Consider the following 17,980-nt stretch of genomic DNA (forward strand, 5'->3'; position numbering starts at 1 on the left):
GCAGAAAATTTTCTTTGTTTGTTTTGCAGCAGTCAGGAGCCCACCTGGAGAACAAGGGAATACTCTTCAAGCTTCAGCAGTCAGGAGCCCACCTGGAGAACAAGGGAATACTTTTCAAGTTTCAGCAGTCAGGAGCCCACCTGGAGAACAAGGGAAGTGCAATTCAATTTTAGCTTTTAATTTTTTATATTTGATAACATACTGTACCCAGCCACCAAACTGGGGCAGAAAATTTTCTTTGTTTGTTTTGCAGCAGTCAGGAGCCCACCTGGAGAACAAGGGAATACTCTTCAAGCTTCAGCAGTCAGGAGCCCACCTGGAGAACAAGGGAATACTTTTCAAGTTTCAGCAGTCAGGCGCCCACCTGGAGAACAAGGGAAGTGCAATTCAATTTTAGCTTTTGATTTTTAATATTTGATAACATGCTGTACCCAGTTACCAAACCGGGACAGAAATTTTCTTTGTTGTTTATTTTGTTGCAGTCAGGAGCCCACCCGGAGAACAAGGGAATACTTTTCAAGTTTAGCAGTCAGGAGCCCACCTGGAGATCAAGGAAGTGCAATTCAATTTTAGCTTTTAATTTTTTATATTTGATAACATGCTGCACCCAGTCACCAAACTGGGGCAAAAAAATTTTCTTTGTCTGTTTTGTTGCAGTCAGGAGCCCACCTGGAGAACAAGGGAATGCTTTTCAAGTTCAGCAATCAGGATCTCACCTGGAGAACAAGGGAACACATTTCAAGCTTCAGCAATTAGGAGCCCGCCTGGAGAACAGAGTCAGGAGCCCGCCTGGAGAATAGAGGAATACATTTCAAGTTTAGCAGTCAGGAGCCCGCCTGGAGAGCATGGGAATACATTCAAGTTCAACAGTCAGGAGCCCACCTGGAGAGCACGGGAATACATCTCAAGTTCAGCAGTCAGGAGCCCTCCTGCAGAGCAAGGGAATACAATTCAAGTTCAGCAGTCAGGTGTCCACCTGGAGAAAGGGGCAATATCTCAAAATACAGTTCAGCAGTCAGGCGTCCACCTGAAGAAAGGGAAATCATCTCAAAGTACAATTCGAGTTCAGCAATCAGGCGTCCCCCTGGAGAAAGGGAAAACATCTCAGATTATAAGTCAAGTCGGTAACAAAGAAATTTCACCGGAAGAATACAAGTCAACAATGCAACAAGAAATACAAGATCAAATTTGAAGATATAGATAGGATCTTTTGTAATTCATAGCTCATAGCTTAGTCTAGTTTCTTTTTATTTTTGACATGGTGTAATAAGGGGGTTCAGTAAGCAGTAGCAGCAGCAGCGGCAACAGTGAAATCACAGCTTCATGGTAGTCCCAGGCTACCAAACCTTCCCGAACTACACTGACCTGATTCCTTTTAGCCAAGGATATGTTTAGGGCAACCTCCAAAAGAGGGTCGGTCAACTCTTTCCAAAAATGCTTCCCAACAGAGTATTCAAACGGGCAAAATCGCTCGTATCCGCTCACTTTATTCTTTTTGCACGAAAACTCTTCGTGTTTCCGATGCAAAGAGGGGCAAGTTGTGAGCACCGTGATTTTTGCCCTATATGAATTTACTTTCCATAGTTCAAAACAAAATAATTTCTTTTCATTATTTGCAACTTTCTATGGAATTTTCGAAAAAATACAAAAAAAAAAAAGGTGTTGCATTGCATGTAGGAGTTAATTTTGCATTTTATTAATTGTTAGTAATTTAAGTTTTTTTAAATAAAGAAAATCAACCCAAAAAATAGTTAATTTGCATTTTTCATTCTATGATATTTCAATTTGATAATTTTCCTTTAATTGTTCGGTTAATTAAATTTTGATAATTATCATACGCTTAATTAGTGTATTTAGGTCAATTAGGTTTCTAGAATTAATTTAGTTTTTGGAAAAAAAAAAAACAACAAAAAGAATTTTAATTTTGGAAAAAAGGGAAAGATTTTGAAAAGAAAGAGAGATCAGATTTTATATTTGGGCCAAAGTTAATTAACTTGTCAAGCCCAAATCAAACCCCAGCCCAACCCACTTCTTATCATTAACCCGCCCAGACCCACGCCCCAACCCGTTTGGCTAACGCGACCCACTCCCTAAATACACACGCAAATACAATCTCAGAGAGCCAACACGCAAAATCCCTAAAATCTAACGCGCACTGTGCTTCTTTCTCCGAAGAACACGCGAACCAAAGTCCCAAATTCCGTCCAAATTCAGGCGAGTGAGTCCAAATCCCTAAACCACGCGTTCCCCCCATCCCTCCTCTCACCGTTCTAACGGTTCTGACGTGACATTCCCCTCCCCTCTCACTCGTTCGATTTAGATGTATTATCACAATTGGAAGGTTCTAGAGGCGGATTCGCTGGATGGAGTGGAGGTATTGGATTGAGTTCATTCAATCTGAGCCCTACATTTCATCAAGGGATTCGTTTTCAAAATAGGGCCAGTTCTGATTTTGAAGGGGGGTGCTGGAGAATAAAAAATTTGGAGGAAAAGTTGAAAGGCTTGGATTATTTTCTGGTTTTCTGATTCCATTTTCTTCTTTGAAGAGTACTTTCAAAGTTTAAGAGAAACATATATACGAATTTTTATTTTTTGAGTCCGTCTTGGAGTTCCAAAGAGATGAAAAGCTGAATTGAAGTTTAAGTTCGGGTTTACTGTTGTTGTTCTGTTGAATTGTTGCTGAACCTCGCTAGTATTCCAAGGCGAAAGGCATGTTATTAAGGCTGTAATTATTAATAGAAGTTTGCGACTTCAGGTTTGATTTTCTTTTTCACCATGTAACTCTGTTTTGGCTGTTCTTGAGCTATGAAATGGACTGAAGTTTGAAAAAATGACTGAGATTTGTGTAGTTGTCCTAAGCTCATCTCACTGCTCTGTTTGTTGTTTCCTTTTGTTTGAATTAGCTTCTTCCCTGATTTCATATGTGTGTTAGGGAGTGTTTGTATGGTCCTCGAGTCTTAGAATCCATCGAAACATGTGATTTGTGTGTTCGTCTGCCTCGTCTATCACTGTTCGATCATAGTTAGTTCTGAAAATGTTTGGAGAATTGGTTCCTCAACTGTCTGAAGGTTAATTTTGCTTGGCGTTCTGTTATCATAAGCTGTCGGAGTTGGTTTGTTATTGCTATTTGAATCAGCAAAGGACTCGTGTATTTTTCCTGAAATTTCATGCTTATTCATGTACTAACCTTAAAATCAGTCGAGTCATGCATAGTTTTCATTCATGCCTTAACGTTAGAAATGTATGACTATCTGGACGCTTGAATTCTTATCAATTGGATCAACTATCTACTTGCCCACAGTTCCAGTGATCTGCTTCACTTTTGGCTAGGATTGGCATCATTGCAGATGTTACTCTACTGGAATTGGGATTAAAGATGCATGTTGTGTTGTTTGCTAAAGTCAGTTTCTAGCTTTGTTCATGCCTTGTTGTTAAAGATGTATAGGTCATTGGTTCCCTTTCCTACTTCTTTCAAACATGAGTAAGTTGCGTCAAGCAATTTGAAGTGCTAGGTTCCGTTAGAGTGTTTGCATTTGGCAGTTGTGATTGTGATAATCCCGTTCCCTAGATTTTGGTTTAAAATAAGAGGTTAAGTCAAAGTTGTCATGCGAAATAGGTATGTGCAGAACTGCATCCATTTCTTCTCTTTCACTTGAATATCAGTCTTGCATTTGATTTTAAAATGACTGAATCATCCATTTGGTTTAGATTGTATTCACTCATACTGTATTGCCAACTATAGATCATCATTAGCCTCTTTGGACCTCTGTTTAAACTTCTATCCCTGCTGAAAATTTCTCTTGTCTCGCACTGTTTAAGCAGCAGGTTTTCACAGGTTCTTGAGTGCAAATTCTGCACTGTTGGTTTTCATTTGAATAGCTGAAGTCTTTGTGTTAAGCTTTAATCCGTGTGAATCTGCTTTATGACCTGAAATTAGACATACGACCAAACACTCTAAAACAATACTAATGTTTCTACCAGAGGATCGTCGCACTCTGAAATTTTTCATATACTTGAACATAACAAAATTCTTTTCTTAGAGGTCTTTGACAGTTTGTACAATTGCAATTGCGTGTGTGTAATTCTTAACTCCATTTTCTCTAATGAGCACTCTTTAGCTCTTGTAAAGCTCACTGCCCTAAAGTTTTGGGATGCCTGAAAACCAATATGACATTTGAAAGTAAGGGGGAAAAGAGGGTGCTGCTGGTTGTTTCTTCGTGGGCGCCATGGTTGTGCTTGCCATTGGCGATCGTTGGCAAGTGCATTTGGACTTGGACAATATTGAATCCTGCTTGTATCTGTTTCATGATAGTTTTCCTTTGCTTAGTTTAGTTTAAATGCTTAATTGTTGTCTAGTTGGTGGATTGAGCCCATGGAATGGAAGTTGAGGCATTTGGGTTGTTGTCTTGACCCAATAAAGTAACAGAATATGGTTTAATCAAAATTGGCGAGGATGTGATTAGCAAGAATTAAAAACATCTTTGAGGCGCTATGTTCAGTAGCCATAGTGAATACGCAGGAATGCTTTAAATACGCTCTAGATTAAAAATACGATCGTGGTTGCGTATACGTTCGCGTAACATGACCATGATCCTAAATTAATTTGGAGTATGCGTTCGCGCAACTTCGCTCAATCTTTTCTTAATAATAAAATAGGTTACAAGCTTTTAATTACTTTTAGCTCACATAAGTTCATTAAAATCACATATGGCCTTTTAGTAATTTCGTAGGCTAGATAAAAATAATATTTCGTAGAATATCCTTTAGGGCCGTTTAAAATACCAAGTGTGGTTGCGTATACGTTCGCGTAACACAACTACATTTCTAAAAACAAAGCCGGAGTATGTGTTCGCGCAACTTCGGCCCAAACTTTTCTTAATAATAATTAAGCGTTATTAATTGTGGACACGTTCGCGTGACATGATTTTTGACGCACCAAACAGGCGGGTATACGTACGCGTAACCCGTCTCAAGATAAATTTTTTTAATAAAAGCGGTGAAAGAAGCAAAAGCATATAGGTTCTAAAATTAGTAATTAAATATTTGATTAAGCCAAGTATGATCAAAACGACCGTGCTAGAACTACGGAGCTCGGGAGTGCCTAACACCTTCTCCCGGGTTAACAGAATTCCTTACCCGAAATTCAGGTTCGCAGATTGTATACAGAGTCATTCTTTTCCTCGATTCGGGATTAAAACCGGTGACTTGGGACACCATAAATCTCCCAAGTGGCGACTCTGATTTTTAAAAAATAAATCCCATTTCGATTGTCACTTCAAGTTAGAAATAACTCCCTTACTATACCCCTTTACGGGGGTGTAGTAAGAAAAAGGAGGTGTAACATTAGTCGCTTATTACACTCTAATTTACAGCACTTTAACTGAGTTTGAGCTTTAATCACTAGTGTTTTGCACTAATTGTGTGTTTTATGCCTTGTAGGAGTGATTCCGAGCTATGTAGATGTTATGGAATGAATTCAAGTGATTTGGAGCTTTAAAGTCTGAGTAAAATCCAAAGGAATTAAACCGGGATCGTGTTCGGGGATCGACAGATGATAGGTAAGAACGAACGAAGAATCGAGTAGGCCTATTGCACACTGTCTAGTAAAATGCACATAACTTTTGGCACAGAATTCCATTTGGGAGCCACAATATATAGTTGGAAAGCTAATTCAAAGGGATACAACTTTTATGTTTTACATTTTTTCAAATGTCCAACAGAACAAGGTGAAAAGCGCATATATAAGGCAGAACACTAGTCAAAATGCGCGGTCAATGCGCGGCGCACGTCCTGTCCGGGAAAAGTGTCCTTTTTTGCGTAGGAGAAGGTGTAATTGTTTGGGACCTACTTGGTATATATACATGGAAAAATGGTATTTTGAGGACTTTGGACATAATTTATACCTAAGGAGGCTAAGGAGACCGGGGATTCGACCTAAGGAGGCAAGAACACACTAGGAGCAAGGCGGAGGATTCTTCTACGAGTTTTTCACTTCCTTCTTCCTATTTTTATTATTGATTATGAATTCTAGTATTGTAGTTATTCATACTATTATGAATAGCTAATTTGTTATCTTGGATTTTGATAGAACCTATTGGAGGATGATTTTCCTGTTATGTTAATATAGTTTTGCCGTAGTATTTTCTCTATTTTTTCAACTACGTATTTATTGTGGTTAGTGAAGAGATCTCAATTGAATGTGCCTATTTAGTGTGTATTACTCGGTAGAGAGTGCATATTTAGGTAGTTGTTGAACAATATCACTCCTAACGTATATGAGGGATCAATACGGAGGGTTTAAAGGTGGGATCAGGGATAACAAAACCTTGGTGCGATCCGAGTGAGCCGTACTTAATGTCAGCTAGCATAATTTGGGAGAATGTGCCTAGTAAATTGTGGTAGTTACTCGGGAGAGAATTACAACACTCATAGCGCTCATGATCGGTAGAGAATACTTAGGCGAATTTAAAGAAAACGTAGCGAAAAGGATTTCGAAGGGGAATCATAACTCTAGACCTCCTTAATCTTGTCTCTAACCCTTAGTATCTTTAGTTATTAATTTACTATTTTAATTTATTAGTTAATTATTTAAACACAAGAACTTAATATCTATAAATTAGGGAATTGTTTGGACTTGTGTTTCTTAGCGATATTGAACAACTGTTACTAAGCCTTAGTTCTCTGTGGGATTTGACTCCGGACTTGTAAACTAGATTATATTTACAACGATCGCTTAGTCCTTTATAAGGCATAGTTGGGCGTGATCACCTACAATACCTTCTATGTTAATTTCTTTTTACAATATTTATAATTTCAAAATTAAAAAGTCAATCAGAGTTGTTTTGGTATGAATCGGCGTTGGTTTCGAAATTCGGAAGTTCATAATTGCTTAGGCTTGAAACTGGGTTGCGATTTCGTAGAATTTATGTTGTTTGATGTGATTTTTGGCCTTGAATAGGTCCGTTATATAATATAAATATTGAGATAGAGAGATAATATTATATATATATATATATATATATATATATATATATATATATAAAAGTTAGGAATTGTTCAAGCTTGTCTTCGTGGTGATAGTGAACAGCTGTAGCTAAGCCTTAGTTCTCTGTGGGATTTGACTCCGGACTTGTAAATCGGATTATATTTGCAGCGACCGCTTAGTCATTTTTATAAGGCATAGTTGGGTGTGATCAAATTTTGGCGCCATTGCCAGGGAACTAACGGTGTAGTTGTAGGTGTACATATTTCTAGGTTGCAAGTTTGAACTTTTATTTTTGTTTTCGTGTATTTGATTATTTATTTATTTTTAATTTTTTTATATTTGATCTGAGAGACATGGCATCTTGGAATTATGAGAGTTTTGATGTTGGTAATTCTACTTTTGATCCTCCTTATGTATTTAGTGGAGGAAACCACCCAGGGCAAAATTATCAAAATATTCCCGAGAGCGAGTTATGTGCACCAAATCAATCTTATGTGTGGAATGTGTGTGATATGTGTGGTGGTCAAGATGGTTACTTTCATGGTTGTGCTTATATTTCTTATCTTCCCCCAACCTTTACTTTGATAGTTCTTCTTTTTCTTGTGAAGTTAATAGGAACAAAGAACCCAGGGATGATGACCTGAAAGAGATCAAGGATATGCTAAAGTGCCTTGTGGAACAATATGATGAGATACAACTGCGGGTACAAGGGCAAGATGCAACTATTCGCAACTTGGAGGCTCAAGTGAGTCAACTAGTTGAAGCTTTTAATGCTCAATATGCCAATATTATGGATAGTAGCCAGGAGCAGTGTGCATTAGAGATGGAAATTGAGGTGCCAATGGAGGGGTCCAAAGTAGAACCCCAACACTCTAACCAGCTAGAATTTGAGGATGCCGATGTTGAAGAAGTAACACCAGAGTCAACCAGGGACGTTGAAGATACAAATTTAGTTGACTCTAGTGTGATTGGTGTTGAGGAGGTTAAAAATCTTGAAGTTCATGTATTTGAGCGCGTTGGACCTCATTCCAAATACTTTTCTACATTATGTTCAGATGGTGAAATAGAAACTGAGCCGTATGAGCCAATGCAAGAGTCAAAGGAAGAGGAAGATGAGCCCTATATTCTGAAATTTTCAAGGCCGTCTAGGCAAAGTGACATTCCTCGGTTGAAAACCAAAAAGTTCATAAAGTATCAATTAATTTTTGGCTCGCAACAATTTGTATCACTCTAGGGCATGATCATAGAGCAGAATCAAAATTTGGGGTCCAATTCATAAGTTCGAAGTGGAGGCAGAAAGTGATTCACGTCGTGCCGCGACGTTAAATCAAGTGCTTGTTGGGAGGCAACCCAACTTTACTGCTTTCTTTTATTTTTTATTATTAAGCGAATCTTACTATCTGAAGGAGCTTAGCTTCTTAAATGACTCTTAATAAAGAAAGCTTTTTTGAAGAAAGCAAGCCTTTCAAGTAGGGCTTTTTTTAAAAATTGTATTATTTTTGTAGTGTCAATTTTTGATTTTGTAGGAGCATGGAAAGTAAAGCTATTGGAAGGATGCAACAGCAAACCAAATGGTTGGAACTAAGTGTGAGGTACCCGCACGAAGGACCAAGCCTGGGAGAAGTCTGAGTACCCCATGAGCTGATAGTGCTTCGGCCTTTGGCCTACCAGGGAGTTTCTTTTACCCTCTTATTCGTTATGATGTGCATTGGGGACAATGCACAATTTTAAGTGTGGGGTGAGGAGATTGTCTAGGTGACTTTCTATGCTACTTTAGATGTGTTAGTTTAATTGAATAATGCTTTTTTTTGAAATGATTGGACTTTTCCCGACGATGGATCTATTAGACAATTTTCTTGAGGGATTTAAGTCTAAAGAAAAAAAAAGATTTTCTTTGTAGGTAGTGTAGTAATTCCCCCTTAGTTTTTCTTTGTGCCGCAGTTCTTTTCCAAGAGTTTTGTTTGAATCGGGTGTAGTTAGTTTTATTTTTTCAGGAGTAGGAGCCAGTGTGAAATGAATTGACTTGAAGCAATATCTCTTGAATTTGTTATGCCTTGAGAATAGCGAGTACTTTGGTTGTGACGCTTAGGCTCAGTTTTTGACTCTAGTATAAGTACCTTAAATCGTAGATTCTTAATTTTGCTTAACTGCTTTGACTAGAGTGTCTTGATAAAAACCAATCCTGAATGAGCTATGTGTCATGTGTGTGTAAGGTTTTGTGTTATTTTGTGCGTTGCATTTGATGCCTAGAACTTGCCCCGTGTGTTTACAATGCAAAATAGTAGTTTTGTTCAGTCTTGGAAGTGATATAGGCGTTTCTTTGTTGATTTGGATATGTATATTTTACCCGCCTAATTGTTATGTATCGTAGTTAACCCCTTTGAGCCTATAATCCATGTTCTTTGCCAATCACATTACAAGCCTTATCCCTTCGTTTGAATTAACCATCTATTTGAACCTTTCAACCTCTCATGAGCAGTTGAATTGTTATGAACTTTGTAAAACTTAAAGTGTGGGGTGGTTTATTTGGCTTTTGAGTGGAACTAATAAAATAAGGAGAAAGGTTACTGTGTTGAAAAAAAAGTAAGAGCCACTTGAATTGAAGAAAAAAAAGAAAAAAAGTAAAAAAAGTTGTATTGCTGTGAAAAATATTCTTTGATAGTGGTGACTCTTGATGTAATTGTGCTTAAAGAAGTATGGGACAATATACATTGATGTGAAGGTGGAGTTTTGGATTGACATAAGTATGTGCTTGAATGTTAAAGTATATGTATTAAAGTGCTTAGGGAGGTGTAGTCACTCTTATATCCAAATGTATCCTACCCGACCCGTAGCCTACATTACAACCAAATAAAGTCCTACCTGATCCTAGACTGAATGAGCTCGATTAGTAGATTAGTACACTACGGGCAAGCCTATGGTGCATCTTTTGTGGCATATGAATGTTATTTCTGAGAGTGAGTGAATTCTTTCTATCTTGAGTTCCTAAGTGCACTTAAATTTTATTGTGTGGAACTACTCTCTTTTGTTGTGTGAAGGCACGTGATTCATGAAGGAAAGGTAATATTAGTGACCTCTATGTTAGAGTAAGTTGGTGAGTTGTGAATAATGCGTGGTACTTGTGAGTCAAATCTTGAGGTGAAGATGTTACGTTTTTGTGCTTAGTCTATTTTAAGTATTCTTAGTGTGATAAGTTATGAGAATTATTTAAAAAGGTCGTGTCTATATAAAGTATAACTTGATTGCTCGAGGATGAGAAATAGTTTAAGTGTGGGGTGTTGATGATAGGCTATAATTACGTATTTTATTCGCTTATTACAATCTAATTTACTGCACTTTAATTGAGTTTGAGCTTTAATCGCTAGTGTTTTGCACTAATTGTGTGTTTTATGCCTTGTATGAGTAATTCCGAGCTATGTAGATGTTATGGAATGAATTCAAGTGATTTGGAGCTTTGAAGTCTGAGTAAAAGCCCAAGGAATTAATTCGGGATCATGTTCGGGGATCAATGGATGATAGTTAAGAACGAATGAAGAATCGAGTAGGCATATTGCGCACTATCTAGTAAAATGTACATAACATTTAGCTCAGAACTCCATTTGGGCTACATAATATATAGTTGGAAAGCTAATTCAAAGTGCTACAACTTTTATGTTTTACGTTTTACCAAATTCCCAACAGAACAGGGTGAAAAGTGCGAGGCAAGTGCGCGGCCGCGCACTGGCCGTGCATGTCAGGCAGAACACTGGTCAAAATGCGCGGTTGATCCGCGACCGCGCACGTCCTGTCCGGGAAAAGTGTCCTTGTTAGTGTAGGATAAGGTGTAATTGTTTGGGCCCGACCCTACTTGGTATATATACATGGAAAAATGGTATGTTGAGGACTTTTGACATAATTTAGACCTAAGGAGGCTAAGGAGACCGGTGATTCGACCTAAGGAGGCAAGTACACACTAGGAGCAAGGCGGAGGATTCTTCTACGAGTTTTTTACTTCCTTCTTTATTATTGGTTATGAATTCTAGAATTATAGTTATGCATATTATTATGAATAGCTAATTTGTTATCTACGGTTTTGATGGAACCTATTGGAGGATGATTTTCCTGTTACGTTAATATAGTTTTGCCGTAGTATTTTCTCTATTTTTTCAACTACGTGTTTATTGTGGTTGGTTGAAGAGCTCTCAACCGACTGTGCCTATTTAATGTGTATTACTCGAGAGAGAGTGCATATTTAGGTAGTTGTTGAACAACATCACTCCTAACGTATATGAGGGATCAATACAGAGGGTTTAAAGGTGGGATTAGGGATAACCAAACCTTGGTGCGATACGAGTAAGCCGTACTTAATGCCAGCTAGCATAATTCGGGAGAATATATCTAGTAAATTGTGGTAGTTACTCGGGAGATAATTACAACACTCAGAGCGCTCATGATCGGTAGAGAATACTTAGGCGAATTTATAGAAAACGTAGCGGAAAGGATTCCGACAATAGGGAAAATCATAACTCTAGACTTCCTTAATCTTGTCTCTAACCCTTAGTATCTTAGCTGTTAATTTACTATTTTAATTTGTTAGTTAATTAGTTAAACACAAGAATCTTAATATCTATAAGTTAGAAATTGTTCAAGCTTGTCTTCGTGGTGATGGTGAACAGTTGTAGCTAAGCCTTAGTTCTCTGTGGTATTCGACTCCGAACATGTAAACCGAATTATATTTGCAGCGACTGCTTAGTCCTTTTTATAAAGCATAGTTGGGCGTGATCACCCATAAGCCTCAAGCCCAATGATCCACTAGGGTTTTCTTGGAGACTACTCCACCCCACACCTATATAAAGGGGTCAAGGAGAAGGCTAAGACAAGCATGTAAGCAGAAAGAAAGGCTAAAGAAGCTCTGAAGAATAACATCAAGGTCTCAATCCATATCTGCAATCGTCGTCTGTGGTCAAATTCCAAAGGCGAACTCAAATAATAGGCGGGCGGCTTCAAATCTTCCGTTCATGATAACCCAACACCAAATCCTGGTTCGTGACGACCTTCATATTGTTCGTGACGCACTTCAAATCTGAAATCCGTCAAGTTCAAGTTCAAGCTCTCAAGCTCTTGAACCATCATCCGTGAGGAGAAGAATCAGAGGACTACATTGTTTACCTCGAAAACACGAGTAACAATTAAATTTGATTTATGGTTTTAAAGATATGTGATTTAGTTCAATACTAATTAATAACCAAGAAATCCAGCGTGTAAATGAAGGAAATAAGTAGAATCAAACCAGTATGTAAGCCAGTCTCGACCTCGAGCCAAGGTGACCTCGAGGTGAATCAAGAACAATAAAGCAAGAATAATAAAGTTAAAAGACAATTCTGATGAACAATGAGTGATAAAGTGAGAGAGTATATTCTTTGCTAATGATTCAATGTGTTTACAAATGATTGGGGGTCCCCTTTATATAATGGGGGAACCCTAAATAAGGTACATTTCTATTTACAGTAAAGAATCTCATTGGGACAACTGTGTAACCGCCTAGTACAGATTCATACAAATCTATTCCGGGATTTATGCCACGATCTTGGGGACGTGGCAGGAATCTTGCTCATTCTGTTGCAAATCCATAGCGGCATTATCTCGAGACTAGTCATATTAGGCTCTGATGTTCCTCGAACACTTAGTTCTTCGAGCCTCGTACTCCGTCCTTAGGCTCAAACTCGGTCCATGGTAAGTCTATTCCTCGACGCGAGCCTTCTGTTCCTCGATATGAACCCTCGAATCCACAAAATCGGGGGCACCTAATTTCACCGTATACATACATAAATGATGTTAGACTAAAGGAGCCAAATATCTTAAACAGAAACAATGCCAGATATTTCACGGCAAATCCATCATTCAAGTACTAACACTAAGTGGGCGTTTGGACCTAAGAATTGTAATATTCTGAAATAAAGTGAAAAAAATTCAAGTGAAAATAGTATTTAAAAATTAGAGTTGTGTTTGGATATGAATATAATTTTAGGTTGTTTTTGAATTTTTATGAGTGATCTGAGTGAAAATTTTGAAAAGCAGCTTTATGGAATTTTTCAAATCTTCGAAAAAATCCAAAATTCATCCTCAAGTGAAAATTACAATTTTTTGGCCAAACACTGACTTCGAAAAAAGTAAAAAAATTTCGAAAAAAATGAACAGAATTGCATGGCCGAACGGGCTCTAAATAATAATATCTACTTAATTGTATTTCTAATATTTTTTTGTCTATTTAGATGTTAGTTGGCTTCTGTTTTTTTTGGAACTGCATATGTACTATTCCAATCGTTTCAATTTATGTGACACACTTTCTCTATTAATCTGTTTAAAAAAGAAATGACATATTTTTATTTGAAAATAATTTAATTTAAAACTTTTATTTTACTCTTTTTACCCTTAATGAGAAGCTTTTATAGCAAAAAAAATATCATGGCCCCACATAACTTTTTTCTCTCAAGCTTTAATCGTAGTATTTATACTAAGCCTAAATACAATGTCACATAATGGTAAGATATTGGATATATTTAAGGTTATTGCAACATAAGCAATCAACACTTTTATCACGTTGTAACATAACACTAACTTAATATTTTTAGATAAAATATTTCTTAAAAAAATCATATGAAACAAAAAAAATAAGCAAGACTGGACGCTTCAATGTGAGAATATTTTGATTTTGTGAAACATGAGCCAAGAGTTCATACGTAATAAATCAGAAATATTAAGCAGTGTCACACACATCAAAAATATTTAACTTATCAAAATGTTGGGAGTATTTAGTCATCATCTTTTGAAAAGTGAATGAATTAATAAAGTTAGATCATTCATTTTAAATTATTTAAAAAATCTAAAATTGTCTTTAGAGTCGACATGGCAATACTTTTATTTTCATATAGTTATCCAGTAATGAACAAACCATCCACAATGAGCTATTCTTTTTGAAATATAAATGATGTCAAAGGACATGAAAATTATAGTGTATAAATTCATTTCATTGGCTCGAACTCGGTCCATAGTGAGTCTATTCCTCGACGCGAGCCTTCTGTTCCTCGATATGAACCCTCGAATCCACAAAATCGGGGGCACCTGATTTCACCGTATACAGATAGTCCTCGCGTTTCTTAAAGTAAAATGATAAGAAATGATTTGGACCTCGATTTTCCGGAGTCTCTGATGATGACGCCATTCCCATGATGTAGGCGCTCGAAGTGACCGAAACGTCCCGCCAGTTCGCTTCCCCAAAATATTAAATGCGTGCCAATAATGGTCGGCCATCAGCGCCGCCGAACCGTCGCCGCTTATCTATAAATATGGGACTCCCCTTTTGAATTAAGAACTTTACTCTTTATTGCATTCTCTCTGATCCCTTCTTCTCTTCATCTCTTTCTCTCACCTCCTGCTTCCGCCGCCCTTTAAGTGCCGTAAAATGCCAAGCTCCGCCATCTTCCACATTTTTAACTTAAAATCATGGCAAAAACCTCTAAAAGAGTTCCTAAAAAAGAGAAGGATTCTTCTTCCTCTTCTCGGCCGGCCAAACTTGTGGCGCCGGCCCTTCACGAGATCATTCCCGGCCTCTGTGTGATAATCAACATTGAAAATCCCCCTAATATCACAGGCCGATGCGAACATGTATCTCGATACATTAGCTCAATATTGAAGAAGTATCTCAAGGACATGAAGACTGACTGTGGCTGGGAGACGAGGTCGTGGTACAGATCCCCGGCCCCGAGGAGAGCATCACTACTCATGTAGAGGGGTTCTTAAGTGTTTACACTTACCCCTTCACACTAGGTCCCCTTGATCTAGTAGTGATTGACTTTTGCAAAAGGTACGAGGTTACCCTCGGCCAGATCCATCCCTCTTTTTGGCGCATCGTGATTATGTTGCACTACTTCTCCAGCAAGGCCGAGGGATTAGAGTTTACCCTCAACCATCTCATTCGGTTGTATCAGCCTCAGCTATTTCGAGGGCTGATCAAGCTTCAACGTCGATCGAAAAAAGCTTTCTTTGCTAGTAACGACGAGGATAAAGACCGAGGTTGGATGAGCCGGTTCGTAAGAGTGAGGACCTCGCACGTCATCCCTAGGGGAAAAATGCCATTCCCGAAGAAATGGAACTTCAATTATAAGTGAAGTCATTTTCCAAATACCCTCTCATATTCCGCTTCCGAGTTTCGTAATGCCTTTACCTTTTTTGCAGTTGTTGCTTGGATGCCCCATGTGATCCCCGACCTCGAGGATTGGGTCCGAAAATTAGCTGCAACCTCCTTGTATGATGAGCGCAAATGGCGTGACTTATCGAGGGGCAAATGGGAGGCCAAGCACCACAGTTAGTTCTTCTCCCGGGTTTTCTGATGCTTTCCTTTTACTGGAGATGTTTTCCACACTTACGCTCGTCTATGCAGGTACTGGAGATGTCTCTGAAATGAGTCCAGCCCCGCCCGGGGAAGAGACCGAGTCCCCGATTCCAAAATCGGGGAAAGACAACAAGAGAAAAAGGGCTTCGGAGCACGAAGACTCCCCCGATGAGAGGGCCCCTACTCAGAAGCCAAGGAGGAAACTGATTCATGTGGATGTAGATTCGGCCCTCCAACTTCTGAACGATGAAGAAAATGAGGGCGAAGAATTGGCACTGGTGCATCGAACTAGGAAATCGGTCGAGGCCGCCAAACCCTCCGAACTAGAGACCTTGCCTCGTGGTGAGGGCCCTTGAGGTCGAGATCATTCCCCCGCCTTCAACAAGTACACCGGAGGGGATAAGTGTCGAGAACCCTTAAGCTAATCAGAGCCTTGAGTGAAGAGCTCGGGGCCGTGACAATAGGTCACTCCCCTTCTCTACCATCTTACTCTGAGGAGGCGATAAAGGACGCTCGAGCTCTGCGAAAGCCCGACCCGAGAAAGGTCCTTGAAGAAGATCCATTTCAGGATTGTTTCACTGGGGTCGATGATGCCGCCGACCTTAATGACGCATCCACCCTCTTTGAAGAGGCTCATCGTCTCTTCTTTCGGGTAAACACTAACTTTTATTTGTATTTTTTCTTCTCCCCTTCTCTTGACTGATATCTCTTTGTTTTTTGTGTATGCCATCATCAAGTTCAGGGTCGAGCTGAGCCAATGTGAAGCCTAGCTCAGGAAGTCTTTAGATGAGGAGAAGGCCTTGAGGCTCCATTGTAGCCAAAATGAGGAGGAGCTCAAGGACCTCCGGGCTGATTTGGCCAAATCTCGCAAAAACGAGGCCGAGCTAGACAAGTAGGTAACCATGATTTTGAAAGAGTATGGTCTTCTTGGCCATACTGTGGAGGTTAACACTTCAATGTCTTAGCAGCAACAAAAGTTGGAGGTGATCGGGCAGCTCCGGAGTGAGGTCGATCAGGTTAAGGCTGTTGGTGGCTTCAAAACAATGCCAAGCCTGGACCTTTCACATTCGAGGCTCCGTCCGTGAAAAGGGTCCATACCCCTGATGATGTACCCGATTTTAGCAGAAGTTCTTTCTCCACTTCGGGTATGAGGGTCGGCGTAAAATCGGCCACGAAGTCAGCTAAGATTTGAGACTTGATGGCCATTCGGGGTTGATATTCGATGTCATACCCTCCAAGTTCGACGGCCTATTTGGCCAGCCGGCCCGATAGTTCGGGCTTATGCAAAATATATCGAAGGGGATAAGTGGTCAACAAACATATGGGATGACATTGAAAATATGGCTTTAACTTTCTAGATGCGCTTATTAATGCAACTGCCAATTTATATAAGTGTGGATATCGAGTTTCAGCATCACCTAGAGTTCGACTTACATAATAAACAGGGAATTGCGTACCTTGCTCTTCTCGAACCAGTACCCCACTTACCGCTATCTCTAACACCGCCAAATACAAGTAAAGCTTTTCGTCTACCTTCGGAGTGTGAAGCAGAGGTGGGCTCAATAAGTATCGCTTTAAATCTACCAATGCTTGCTGGCATTCCGGGGTCCATGCGAAATCCTTTTTCTTTTTGAGCAAGGAAAATAATCTATGACTTCGATCTGATGACCTTGAAATAAATCGACCCAAGGTGGCAATTCGTCCTGTTAACCTTTGTACGGCTTTCACACTATCTACGATAGTGATATCCTGGATGGACTTGATCTTGTCAAGGTTAATTTTGATCCCTCGATTTGATACCATGAATCCGAGGAACTTGCCTGAACCTACCCCAAAGGTACATTTCTCTGGGTTAAGCTTCATGTTGTACTTCCTCAGGATTTTGAATGTTTCCTGGAAGTGAGCTAAATGGTCCTCTGCGCGCAGGGACTTAACCAACATATCATCAATGTAAACTTCCATTAATTTACCTATCTGTTCCTCGAACATTCTGTTAACTAAGCGTTGGTGTGTTGCTCTAGCATTTTTTAGCCCGAAGGGCATTACATTGTAACAGTATGTTCCAAACTTAGTGATAAATGAGGTTTTTTCCTGGTCCTCCGGGTTCATCTAGATTTGATTATACCCGGAGTAAGCATCGAGAAAGGTTAGTATCTCGTGGCCGGCCGTGGCATCGATCATGCGATTGATATTAGGCAATGGAAAAGAGTCTTTAGGGCATGCTTTGTTTAAATCCTTATAATCTACGCACTTTCTAAATTTGTTTCCCTTTTTGGGAACTACAACTACATTGGCTAACCATTCGGGGTATTTTACCTCCCGAAAAGACCCTATTTTAAGAAGTTTGGTTACCTCATCCTTTATGAATGCATGCTTCACCTCAGACTGGGCCTCCTTTTTTTACTTTACTGGTTTGAACCTGGGTCGAGGCTTAGCCGGTGCATTGTTATTTCCAGTGGGATCCCCGTCATATGTAAATGGGACCAGGCAAAACAATCCATATTATCAATAAGAAATTGAATGAGTTTTTTCCTGAGTTCGGGGGTTAACCCCATACCCAGGTATACCTTTCTCTCGGGCATGTATTCGATCAATATGACCTGCTCCAGTTCCTCGACCGTCGA

This window comes from Nicotiana attenuata, chromosome 2, assembly GCF_001879085.1.
Source record: "Nicotiana attenuata strain UT chromosome 2, NIATTr2, whole genome shotgun sequence".
Lineage (NCBI taxonomy): Eukaryota > Viridiplantae > Streptophyta > Magnoliopsida > Solanales > Solanaceae > Nicotiana > Nicotiana attenuata.